The sequence below is a fragment of the Hypomesus nipponensis genome, chromosome 5 (assembly GCF_054491055.1).
Source record: "Hypomesus nipponensis isolate SF chromosome 5, ASM5449105v1, whole genome shotgun sequence".
NCBI classification, from domain to species: domain Eukaryota; kingdom Metazoa; phylum Chordata; class Actinopteri; order Osmeriformes; family Osmeridae; genus Hypomesus; species Hypomesus nipponensis.
Genome location: NC_140365.1, coordinates 5,828,412 through 5,841,213, shown reverse-complemented (window position 1 = coordinate 5,841,213; position 12,802 = coordinate 5,828,412). Strand labels below are relative to the sequence as shown.

The following is a 12,802-nucleotide window of genomic DNA, read 5'->3' as shown; positions in this document are numbered from 1 at the left end:
CTCTCATCCATCTCCTCTCGTCCCTGGAGCCTCTGCCACTTGAGGACTCTGAGAGAGCAGGAGGAGGAGAGGGGGAGGAGGAGAGGAGAGGATGAGGAGAGGAGGAGGAGAGGAGATGCCCTCCAGCTGCAGGGCCAAGTCTCTCCCTCTTTTCCTCCTTCCCTCCCTCCCTCTTTCCCTCCCTCCCTCCCTCCCTCTTTCCCTCCCAGTTTGTTCGCTAAAACAAACCGTGTAGGAGAGGGTTCGTTTGGCAGTCGAACTTGAAAGGAGCTGCAAGTTGGATCAAACGATGGCTGTCTTCTTTTGGGCCGCTTCACCTCTGCTCAGCCTAGTCTTCAGCAGGTGTGCGGGGGCATGCTGGCTCTGACGTTCCTCCAGCCAGGAGAAAGCCTCCCTGATTGGCAGTGGACTTAGGACCCAGCGGGCGAGGGAGCAGGGCAGTGACACGGGCTCAAAATATCCAGAGAGATGAACAAAGCTTCCTCTAATCACTCTCCCTTTTGGCGCGGCGCTGGGCAATGCTCCCGATCTGTCCCAGATCTCCAACGCAGTCCCAGCGGGCCGGCTCTTCTCCTCCGCTCTCCTCTCTTTCACTCACCTCTCCTCCTCCGCTCTCCTCTCTTTCACTCACCTCTCCTCCTCCGCTCTCCTCTCTTTCACTCACCTCTTCTCCTCCGCTCTCCTCCTCCGCTCTCCTCTCTTTCACTCACCTCTCCTCCTCCGCTCTCCTCTCTTTCACTCACCTCTTCTCCTCCGCTCTCCTCCTCCGCTCTCCTCTCTTTCACTCACCTCTCCTCCTCCGCTCTCCTCTCCTCCTCCGCTCTCCTCTCTTTCACTCACCTCTTCTCCTCCGCTCTCCTCCTCCGCTCTCCTCTCTTTCACTCACCTCTCCTCCTCCGCTCTCCTCTCTTTCACTCACCTCTTCTCCTCCGCTCTCCTCTCTTTCACTCACCTCCTCGCTCCCGCTCTCCTCCTCCATCTCCTCCTCTCTCCCCCACACAGGAAGACAGTGGGTTGAGCGAGTGATGCGACACTCTCACGGTCTGCTAACAACCCTGGCCTTCCTGTTCAAATAGTTTGTGTTGACAGGGTGTGTGTGTGTGTGTGTGTGAGTGAGTGTGTGTGAGTGTGTGTCCATAAGGATTTGTGTATGTTTGACAAGGGCAGAAGTGTCGCGTTGCACTGCTTCAGCAAAGAGTGAACTCCTCAGCGATGGTTGTCCTGCCTGTGAATGGGTTACACCTCCACAGGGTTTGGGCACAGCAGCAAGGCCTGCATGTAGATGACCAGCTCCTCTAATGGGAGTATGAGAGACAGATGAAGCCCCCCTTCTTCACACCTGTTCCCTCATCTAAACCCAGCGAGCTGTGAAATGGCCCCCTTTATGTCCCAAGGTTACTATAAGACCTACAATACAAGATGATTCTCCTGAGCCCAGCTGACGCCACCATCCCCTCAGCTCCCTGCCTCATTATGACCCCTGTATTCTGTTTCCATGATAACCCCAATAGAGAGAGAACGCCGTCTTGAAACAAACAAACAACAGCAGCCCTCGTGTTATTAGTCCACCTCTCTTTCTAAACAGTCGGAGGCAGAGTGAGAATGCAGAAGACAGCGATCCCGCTCTCTCTCTCTCTCTCTCTCTCTCTCTCTCTTTCTCTCTCTCTCTCTCTGGGTGGAGTGGCGCTTTGCCCTCTTTCTTCCTCCCTCGGCGAGATGGGATGTAGCTGGTTTCTGCTCAACCTATCGGCGACCCGCTCGGCCCAAATTAATTTTAAATGGAATGTCAGGGTTGCCTTGGAGACAGGCTGAAGGGAAGCCTTCCTGGTGGCCTCTGCAGAACTGTCGAGGCAGGAGAGCCACGAAGGAATCGAGAAGGCAGGGTCGGGTTAGGTCTTAGCCTACACTGGCTGCGTGACAGGATAATGGATCAGGGGACGTCTGTGTTAATGTTTATGTTGCACGTGTTTAAAGTGTTCGTTGTTAGTTGTTTGTCATCGCTAATGTGCACTTTTAAACAAGGCAGCAGAGCAGTAGCTTAAGATATGACAGAAATACACTCGCGTTAATTATTAACAGCAAAAATAGGCCGTAAAGGAATTCATTTGCGCTTGTCAGATGTGCTGATGAGGTTTATTAAGGAGGCCTGCCTAACGAATCGTTAGCAGGCAGCCTACAGAACAGCTGCACTAACGAGCACTTTGTTGTGGCGTTCCTCTCCTCAGACACCTTTCTCCGAGGTCTCTGTTCGTTAACGAAAACAAGTGGAGGTTCAGCTCGTCGCAGAGCAGGTGCTGTTCCAAGTTTCTTTTCTGGCACTCTGGCATTGCAGATGTCCCCCACACTCCCCCCCCCCCCACACACACACACGCACACAACTAAGGCAGAGCCCTCCCCCCCGGCCTGCTCCTCAGCCAATCAGAAGCTGAGCTGAGGGGTGCGAGCCTGTAGATCCCCCTGCCTCCCTCTGTCACACGTGGTCATCCTGCTAACAAGGCTTTCCCCACAGCCCCGGATGCACCTGCCCGACTCGCGCCACATCGCTGCGGCTTTTAAATACGATTTGAAACGGCTTGCCCGTTACCGCACGAGTGTCGACAAGCCCCCGCCGTCGAGCGGGTGACAGCGTCTCGGATCTCGCCTCCGATAAAAGTTCTCCGGAACAGGAGAACCGTCCGCCCGCCACGCCAGCCCTCCCCAGACCCCCCCCCTCTCCCCTCTTTCCATCCTCGCCCTCCCCAGACCCCGCCCTCTCCCCTCTTTCCATCCTCGCCCTCCCCAGACCCCGCCCTCTTTCCATCCTCGCCCTGGCCCAGGTCCCCTCAGCCTGCCCTCCTCCTCTCGGTGTAGGGCTCTCCTAAACACTCCCCCTGGGGCCTGGGCCCTGTTGGTGGGTGTGTTGGAGGCTGGCTGGTTAGGGCACGCCGGGCCTGCTGAGGGGGGTCAGATCAGGGAGCTCGTTGGGGAGGAGGGACTCTGCCAGGCCAGCTCCACATAAGGCTGTGACTCACTCCTAGCACGCAGCCCCGGTCAGAGGGCACGCATGACTGCAGTGGCCACAGGGCAATCGGCGTGTCTGCTGCCCACTGGATGGCATTAGCATCTTTATGGGATGCTCATTCCCTGCTTTATAGACACGTGTTCACTGTTCATGAATACGATGAGCTTTTTTTGAATACGATGAGCTTTTCTGGCCAGCCGATGAGCTTTTCTCCACAGTCATGTGAGGACGTGTCTGTGGCGCGTGTCTTCGTTTGGGTGTCCCGCTGGGCCTTATCCTTCTGCAGGATCGCCTGGACGACTCCGCCCGCCCTCGGAGGATTACGCTAACGCTCTCTCCTCCTTTCTCCCGCCCTCCTTCCCCTCCCCTCCCCCCTCTCTCTCTCTTTCATCCTTTCTTCCTCTCTCCACTGACCTTTTTTCCCGCAAAATGCCTCTCCTTCCTTGAACTCATGAAAAATAAATATATGCTAATGCCGTGGCCCAGATCTGAGGGTGTCATTGAACTGGCTGCTGTGGAGAGTGTGAACGCGAGCATGGTAGAGAGAGACAGAGAGAGAGAGAGAGAGAGAGAGAGAGAGACAGAGAGAGACAGAGAGAGACAGAGAGAGAGAGACAGAGAGAGACAGAGAGAGACAGAGAGAGAGAGACAGAGAGAGACAGAGAGAGACAGAGAGAGACAGAGAGAGACAGAGAGAGACAGAGAGAGACAGAGAGAGACAGAGAGAGACAGAGAGAGACAGAGAAGGAGCTGGGGTCCCAGACGCACAGCTTGTCTTTGGAGTGGAACTTTGCAGGAGGACTAGCCTAATAGGAAGTGCCATAGCGTGTCTGGCTGCCCCCAAGATATGCTGGGTAACGTGCTGCTGTAAACAATTCTGTGTTCATCGAGGTGCTGTGTGTGTGTGTGTGTGTGTGTGTGTCAGGGAGGGTTGAGGTACGTTGCTTGTGTGTGTCCATCTGTAAGGCCAGAGAAAACCTGGGGCTGTTGTGTGCTTCTTGTTGTGTGCTTCCTGTTGTGTGCTTCCTGTTGTGTGCTTCCTGTTGTGTGCTTCCTGTTGTGTGCTTCCTGTTGTGTGCTTCCTGTTGTGTGCTTCCTGTTGTGTGCTTCCTGTGTGCACTAGCATGCGTCAGACCAGACAGGCTGTTGAGCCACTCATGACTCAAATTCATCAACCGTCAAAAAATCATTGGAAAACTGGGCAGGATTTGCTCGGATATTATATTTCTTTCAACGCAACCAGCTCACACGCAATACAATGTGTCATTTTCTAGAATGTCTTTGAATGCTGCACAACAGTGCTAATGCCCTTGTGTGGAAGGATCAGTCAATGAGTAAAGGCTGTCATTCATATCCTCTTGAGATGGAACCGGTCCCCGGTGTGAGTAAACAGCTGTTCAGACCGTGACTCATCACCGCCACCGCCTAGCAGCAGCCAGCCAGCCTGCGTTGCCGTTTGCCTGGCTGTTTACCATAAAGCTGTGTGTCGCTGTGTGTCGCTGTGTGTCGCTGTGTGTCGCTGTGTGTCGCTGTGTGTCGCTGTGTGTTTAGAGTCGTGGGCGGGAGCCTGTGTTTAGACACACTCTTTGGGAAAACACACACTCTGAGGTGAAACACACACTCTGAGGTGAAACACACACATCCCTAGACACGGCCACAAAGCCCAACGGCCTGGCACACACACACACACATGCAGGGGAGAAGGGCTCCAAGTCGAGGGAATAGTCGTGTATTCAGAGTGGTTGCTACGCTTGGAGGAGATGGAGTTCGTTTGGGGGGCGGTTGTGAGCTGCAAACAGAAGCGGAGCCGCCCCCCAAAAACCCCGATTACCAGCGAGGGAATGAAGGGCGGCCGGTAAGTGACAGGCATCACCGTGTATCTGGGAGGTGATCGTTCTTCCCCCTCCAGAGTTCTGCTCCGTCAATTAGGCTCTGCATTCACCCCGCCGGGGTGCAGAGACGGCCTCATCTGGGCTCCAGCACTCTGGAGATTGGCTTTAGATTGCTACTGGCACTGATTTGACTCAGCCCTCCGTCGCCCCGTGCAGACAGAGTAGACAGGTGCGTGGGAGAGGGATTTCCCCTCAGTCTCACTTTCTCTCTCTCCTCGACGTCTTGTCAGGGGACTGATAGGATGTTATGTTGCCACTTGTTAAATAGTGTGGGAAGCAGAAGGCCGCATGGAAGATGGGTGAACCGAAGTTGTATAGCACCAAGGCATCGCTTAAAAGGGAAACATCGAAGGTCCCGGGTTCAAATTCCCCCACGTACGTCGCTTTGGATCAAACCGTCCGCTTGAACGAAAACATTGAAGACGTGGGAAAAAACAAACCAACACAACACACACACACACACACACGTTCAGACAGGAATGGATGCTCCTGGGCAGTGCAGTGGACTGTGCCAAGCCCAGGCCAGATGTGATGAATGTGTGTACTTATACTTGCTGAACCCGGGGTGTTTCTCTGGCTGTTTGCTTCGGTGCACAAATAATTATTGTGATGCCCGCGACCTCCCTGAAGAGGCAGCTCTAGCATGCTCCATCTTCCCCAGGCCTGCCCTCTCTCTGGACACCCTCCTGCCTGGGCAGGCCTGATGTGTCAGTCACAGCTACGGGAACAAGTCTCTGGTCATCCTATAAACCAGATTTAATAGGCTTGATACAGCCTATGTGGTCATATATTGCCTATCATTTCCTGGTGCAACTTGCCATTTCTGCGGTGTGGAGTGGGTGAGCTTTGGCACTGAGGAGCGGAGTTCAGAAAGTTCTGGAAGCTTAAATAAACAGATGAGAAAGAAGGAAAGTTCAGAGATTTGGAATTGCCAATGTGGGCTTTCAGTCACTCATGTGTACAGTTAGGCTAATTTAAACCTAGTGTGGGTGCCAGACTTGTCAGAAATTCAGTAATGGACTGTTGGTTTGGATAGAAAGAGGAGGGCACACTGTAATCCATAGAGACTGACTGAGGGAGAGGGCAGAGAGAGAGAGAGATAGACCAAAAGGGGGAGTAGAGAGAGAGAGAGAGGGCAGAGAGGCAGGCCCCTGCTCTAAATGTTTCCCCAGATGAAGGGATTTATCTTGTTGCTTAAATTCCACTTTCCAATTTCTGCTGTCCTCTAAGTAAGAGAAACAGTCCTGCTGAGAAGGTTATTCGAACTTCCTAGAACACTGAACAGAAACTTGCTGAATTGGTTTTCTTGCCCTCTGGGAGTGTTTCTGTACTTTAGTGGGCCGGTTAGCCCGGCTACATCCACACAACCAGCTTCCTCATTGTTTTATAGTTTAGTCTGACCAGTCCAGAACATGGTCTTATAAAGTGCTTTCTGTAGCCAGTTCACCGTGCTGCATTGAATTTTTCCCCTCTTAACATGCAGCGGCGAGGGCAGAAATATTGCTGTTGGCAAAGAATACACTGGAATTGCAGCCTCTGAAATTAACTGTAGGGCGAAGCTGTTGTAGGTGATGGAGGAAATAGAATTATTTTTGCTACCAGGACAAACGAGGAAGGAAAGGGAGTTAAATTGAGTTTCTGACTGGGATCGATGGGGATGACTGCTGGGTGTTCATAACTCTCTATTCGTAACTTCGTATTTCAAGGGGCTGATTCCACAGGAAAGGAAAAGACGGTATTCAAAATGAAATCCACTCTCAGTTAACGGTGTATCAAATTGTGTGCCCGCGGTGCAGCGGTTATTTGGTAATTAAAGCGGGTGAATGGGAGATGCCGAGCTGGGTCTTGAAGAATTGAAGAAGGAGGGGGAGGAGAAAGAGGAGGACAGGAAGGAGTAAAGGAGAGAGAAGAGAATGAAGAGAAGGTCTATAATAATAATAAGAAGAATATACCTGTCATAGAAAATTCCAGCTGCACTGTGTAAATTTAAACATAGTCAAAATGGCGGTTTCAGTATCATTTTTTTTGTTTGTACAAACATAGTTTTACCTGAGTCTCCATCTCCTCCCCTCTCTCTCCTCTGCCCTCCATCTCTCTCTCTCCCCCGTCAGTGACCTTGCTAATCCCACCAGCACCACCATGCTAATCACTCGCCCAGATCCGTATAGGCTCCAATGCCAAAGTGGACCCATGCTGGGTAGTATGGCTTTAAGCACCATCCGGGGCAAATGCAGTTCAAGACTCAGCCGGCTCTAACGGAAATAGCCGGAAGAGGAGGATGAAGACCAGATGCAGAACTCCAAACCCTGTCTCCACGGAGGGGCAGGGAGCTAGACACATCTCAGGTCCTCCTAAGCGCAGTGTTCCTCTAGATTGTCACCCCACAACCCTCCCCCCAAAAAGTATATTGTTAACGAATCCTCCTGGAGTATGCTTACCACCCAGAAAGTATCTTTGTCTGAGCTGGCTGTCAGTACTAGCTCTGCTGTAAGTATGAACTCGGCTGTCAGTATTAACTCTACCCCAGAAAACAGGACAGGACTGGTTTATATCCTATATCCTCTGCCTTTGTGCAGCTGAAAGGGTTTCCTTTTCTTCCACCGAAGGCTAGTGTTGTCCTTCCCCCAGCCTCCTCCTCACATCCCTTCATGTTGGCTCTCCAGCTCTGGGCATGTGAGAGCAGGAGAGGAGCTCTCCCCTCAGCCTACACACACACACACACACCAGGCTCAACCCTCCGCAACCTTCGCCTGTCCCAGCAGGACCTCATGGTTCATCTCCTGCGATGTAAACAACATGCTAACAGCCCCAGAATGTGCTGACATGGGCCCTGCTCATGCCCTTGTTTCTTTGTGGACATTTTTAGATGGGCTATACATGGGAACGTCTGAGTCGTGGTTGGAGCCTGTCTTTGGCACAAGCCGAAGCCATTCCGGGTCTGTGAGAGTGCCTAAACAAAATGCAAGGATGAATGCGGGTATAATGCGATCTGGGAGACGCTTGAAAATCTGTTTGTTTACTACCCACTCTGTTTAGTATCTCATTATCTCAGCCTGTTCAGCACTACTGTCTCCACAGCCTCCTTGGAAGCTTCCAGAGCATTTCCAGCCGGCCACTATAGCAGGGCAGCCAGAAATACGTGGACAATTGTACGGCACTTTTCTCTGTCACATTTGGCTTTTTTTTTCTCTGCCTGCCAGAGGGAGAAGAACACAGTGTTGGATTTTTAGAAGGTTATTTAAAATATAAAATACAGCCTACACCGAAAAAAATATTATGGCTCTTGCTGTTTTTCTGTGATTTTGATTGTTGTTTCATAGGTATTGAGATCGTTCCGAAAATATCAATTTAAACTGACTTTCCGTCTCAGACGTTTTGCTGAACAGACGTAAAAGTAAGCTGAAATCGACATGGGGCCTCGATCTGTCATCTCCAACATAGCATTGTGCTGTTGTTGTCTAGCTAGGCCTGTATGCTCCTTCCAATCTCTATCAGACCAACGCTATTTGTATGCAACCTCTGCTCTGACTCTGATGAAAACAAAAGTTGCTGCTGCTTGTTTTCTGGCACCCAACAGAAAGCCTGCGTGCTCGGAATGAAGAAACCCGACCTTGAGATGACAAAAACCTCCTGTGGGTGCCAAGCTGCAAAAAAACCAAAAACAAGCTTGTACCAAAAGGTGGGTCAGATTAATATGGAGGGTGAGAGTACAGTGGAAGAGGAGGAAGCAGAAAGAGAGAATGTGTGAGAGAGAGCAGGAGAGAGAGAGCAGGAGAGAGAGAGCAGGAGAGAGAGAGCAGGAGAGAGAGCAGGAGAGAGAGCAGGAGAGAGAGAGCAGGAGAGAGAGAGCAGGAGAGAGAGAGAGCAGGAGAGAGAGCAGGAGAGAGAGCAGGAGAGAGAGAACAGGAGAGAGAGCAGGAGAGAGACCTCCTGTGTCTCTGAAGGGAGAAGCACGTGCGGTTCTCTTTCAAGCACGTGTTAACCTCCCACCCACCCCCCCCCCCCCCCAACACCACCACCACCACTCAGATAAAAAACGAGTCCATATCCTTTTAAACTCGTCCTACGGAGATAACCACCCAGGAAGGTTTTTCCACATTTCTCTCTGTCTCTTCAAATCAGTGTGCCTGTCTCTCAGCCAAGGTCATGCCCCCTGTTACTTCCACACAGTAATCACCAGTGAGGTGCACTGCTCAGTGGGAGCCAATCATCACCACCCCGGCACTCTCACACATAGATGACCATCAGCTCTGAGCGAGGGAGAGAGAGAGAGGACGAGGGAAAACAAGACAGAAAGGGACATGCGTCGTTTAACAGGAATAAATCGAACCGGTAAAGATATGGCTCATAGACATTATAGTGTCTCCATGGCATCTCAACCTATTTTTATGTTATGGGTAAATGGGCAAACGGGCACATAATACAGCTATGATCACTTCTTATTAGCAAGTAGTCAAGTATAATAACAGTCACGCAAAGATGGTCCATGAGTCACAACACGAATTTCCAGCACATTATTTATTTGTCCATGTTTGTATGGTCAAAAACAATGTGACTCAGGGATGATTAACGCTGATTATCCTCCCAGCATTAGCATGGGTCGACATTGCGAGTGAAGCCCGGTGGCTTCGGCAGGATAACAAGCGTCGTGTTGACGCCGGGCTGTGTTGTGTAAGGTGTGATGTCAGCAGAAGGCCGTCTGTGGCCGAGTCACAGCAGGGGCTCTGCAGGGAGAGGAGTGCTCATATGCAGCAGCATCTCATTACCCACACACACCAGGACACACACCAGAACACACACCAGAACACACACCAGGACACACACCAGGACACACACCAGAACACACACCAGGACACACCAGAACACACACCAGGACACACACCAGGACACACACCAGAACACACACCAGGACACACCAGGACACACACCAGGACACACCAGGACACACACCAGGACACACACCAGAACACACACCAGGACACACACCAGAACACACACCAGGACACACACCAGAACACACACCAGGACACACCAGGACACACACCAGAACACACACCAGGACACACACCAGGACACACACCAGAACACACACCAGGACACACCAAGACACACACCAGGACACACCAGGACACACACCAGGACACACACCAGGACACACCAGGACACACACCAGGACACACACCAGAACACACACCAGAACACACACCAGGACACACACCAGGACACACACCAGGACACACACCAGAACACACACCAGGACACACACCAGGACACACACCAGGACACACCAGGACACACACCAGGACACACACCAGAACACACACCACAACACACACCAGGACACACACCAGGACACACACCAGGACACACACCAGGACACACACCAGGACACACACCAGAACACACCAGGACACACACCAGGACACACCAGGACACACACCAGGACACACACCAGAACACACCAGAACACACACCAGGACACACACCAGGACACACACCAGAACACACACCAGGACACACACCAGAACACACACCAGAACACACACCAGGACACACACCAGAACAAACACCAGGACACACCAGAACACACACCAGGACACACACCAGGACACACACCAGAACACACACCAGGACACACACCAGAACACAAGATGCTGCAGTAAAAATGAGGCCGCTCAATCAGGAGTAATAGATGGCACACGTGTAATGCGTGTGACTAATACATTTCAGTTTAAAAATAGCTGGTTGTGACAACCTTCTCCAGCCTTGAAAGAATGAGAGATGGTAGCTCGGAACCATCAATGGCTCGAGATAGCCTTCCCTCCTGTTAGTACTCATACACAATGAACTGAGGCTTCACAACTTCAGAAGCTCTCTGACTAGTCTCTCTCTCTCTCTCTCTCTCTCTCTCTCTCTCTCTCTCTCTCTCTCTGCTGGGATTGATTCATAAGAACATTTAATGATTGAAGAGAGGAGTGGAATTTGATGCACTTTGCAACCGTAGGGGATTAAAAAACAATACAATAGGGAGTATATAAATATGTTAATGCATAATTGAATGACTAGATGTTTGTGAAGGATGGTTGAACCTTGTGTTCCTTTATTATAAGAGAGCCCACCTTCTTAGAGGGGATTTCAGCTTTATTCGTCCCCAATCGACAAATACAATTACCGTTGAGAAAATACAATACATCAATATGACAATGGCATATACAGATCAAACACAATTGTGTTTTGTGTAATACATTTCAAGTGAATGCAATTGTATGCATCAATGTCATTGTGTGATACAATGTCAATTGTATGCATCAAAACATTTCACCTCAAGTCACTTAAGGGATGGTTATTTGGGGATTTTTGCTGTCGTTGCGACAGCCTCAAACCTTGGACCAGGGACATATGGTGTCTGTGTTGGCGTGTGTGTTACCTGGGGCGACCCAGTGGGCCAGACAAGACATCCACAGAGCATGTCATTAGCATGCATAATGGCTTCCCCTCCTTAGGGCAGCCTAGCCCAAACTACCAGACCAGACCACAAATCCCAGCCCTGCTTTCCCTATCCTACCCTACCCTTGCTTAGCCGCCGGCTACTGACCAAACTGGCAGCAGACCTAATTGAAAAACAGGAAGAAGGCTATTATTCAGTCAAGTGAGAAAAACCATGGGAGATGTCTTGTTAGTTCCTGCTCTCGTGTACACACACACACTTACACTGTTTTTATATCGAAAACATCGTGATTTTGAAGACTCAAAATCACTTCCCTTGGATGCTTCCCTAATACGTACTGTTTGGTCAGTTGCAATCCCCCTGACTGTAATTGCAGCTTTGCTTTACCAAACTGATAAGAATTCACATTCCCGAATTCTTCTAGACAAGGGTTTGGTCGAGTGTGTGTGTGTGTATGTGTGTGAACAGAAAGGACTGTCACAGAATATCAAGTGTAGATTTCCAGTGTAATAGATTCAGCGACGATGTCTCCCGCTGCCTGCCACCTGTTCTTCCAGAGAAACGTTGTGTCACTACACACCTACTCGGCTCGTTTGCCGGCGCTCCTCCTCGCCCACATCCCAGCCACTCTCCTCAATAACAAACACATCAGTAAGACGTCCGTTTCCTCGTCTAGACAAAAGACACCATGCAAACTCTGTTGTTGTTTGCCACAGGCGGCTTCACGACACGGGCTGACGACATGCTCATTTTCATTCAACGAGACAAAACTGCCCCGGTTCTTCTCTGACCGGATTGAATTTAGTGGGAGTTTGGAGGAGGTGGACGTCCAGAGTTTGCGTCATCCTCGCCTGGCTTACCCATCACTGACAGTGACGAAGTGCCTCGGCAGGGATTGTCTGACTCCCCGGTGAAAAATGAAGCCATTAGTTGTGCAGGACCGGTGCTGGCCAGAGAAGGCTTCCGGCCTCTCAGAGAGAGACTAGAGGCTTCTCTCTGTGTACCACACCAGACTGGACAGCGCTATTATAACTGTCTCCATCAGACCGCAGCGAGGCCAGCACTTGTACCACGCGAGGTTTGATTTCCAAAACTGTTGGGACAGCATTCAAACTCAAAAGTCTACAGTACGTGTACAGGCCTGGGTTTGTGTGTGCAAACTTTGGCTCATCAAAGCACTGCATGAATTTAGATCTGGGATTGCAACAAACAAATTCAATATACAGTTCTGTGATCCTCACCATTCCATCAGAATGTTCTAGTTCCTCCAGTGTTCTGCTCTGGTTCCTGCTGTATGTTTGACCTTGGCGTCCAGGCAGGATAGGAGCTTCCTCAGTCAGCTCCCTTCCCCCTGTCCCGGAATGTTCTGGTCTGTTGGGGCATGAGGGGAGGCTTCTGGTGACGCGTTGTGTGGTGATGCATGTCGACATGCGCCTGCCATCCTAAATAACCTGTATGTGT

At 50.9% G+C, this 12,802-nt stretch overlaps 1 protein-coding gene across 4 annotated transcripts in view; it reads left to right on the top strand.

Annotated features, from left to right (window-relative positions):
* The window catches only part of srrm3 (serine/arginine repetitive matrix 3), a 53,869-nt gene that overhangs the window by 10,702 nt on the left and 30,365 nt on the right, over positions 1-12,802 (top strand). The window lies entirely within an intron of this gene.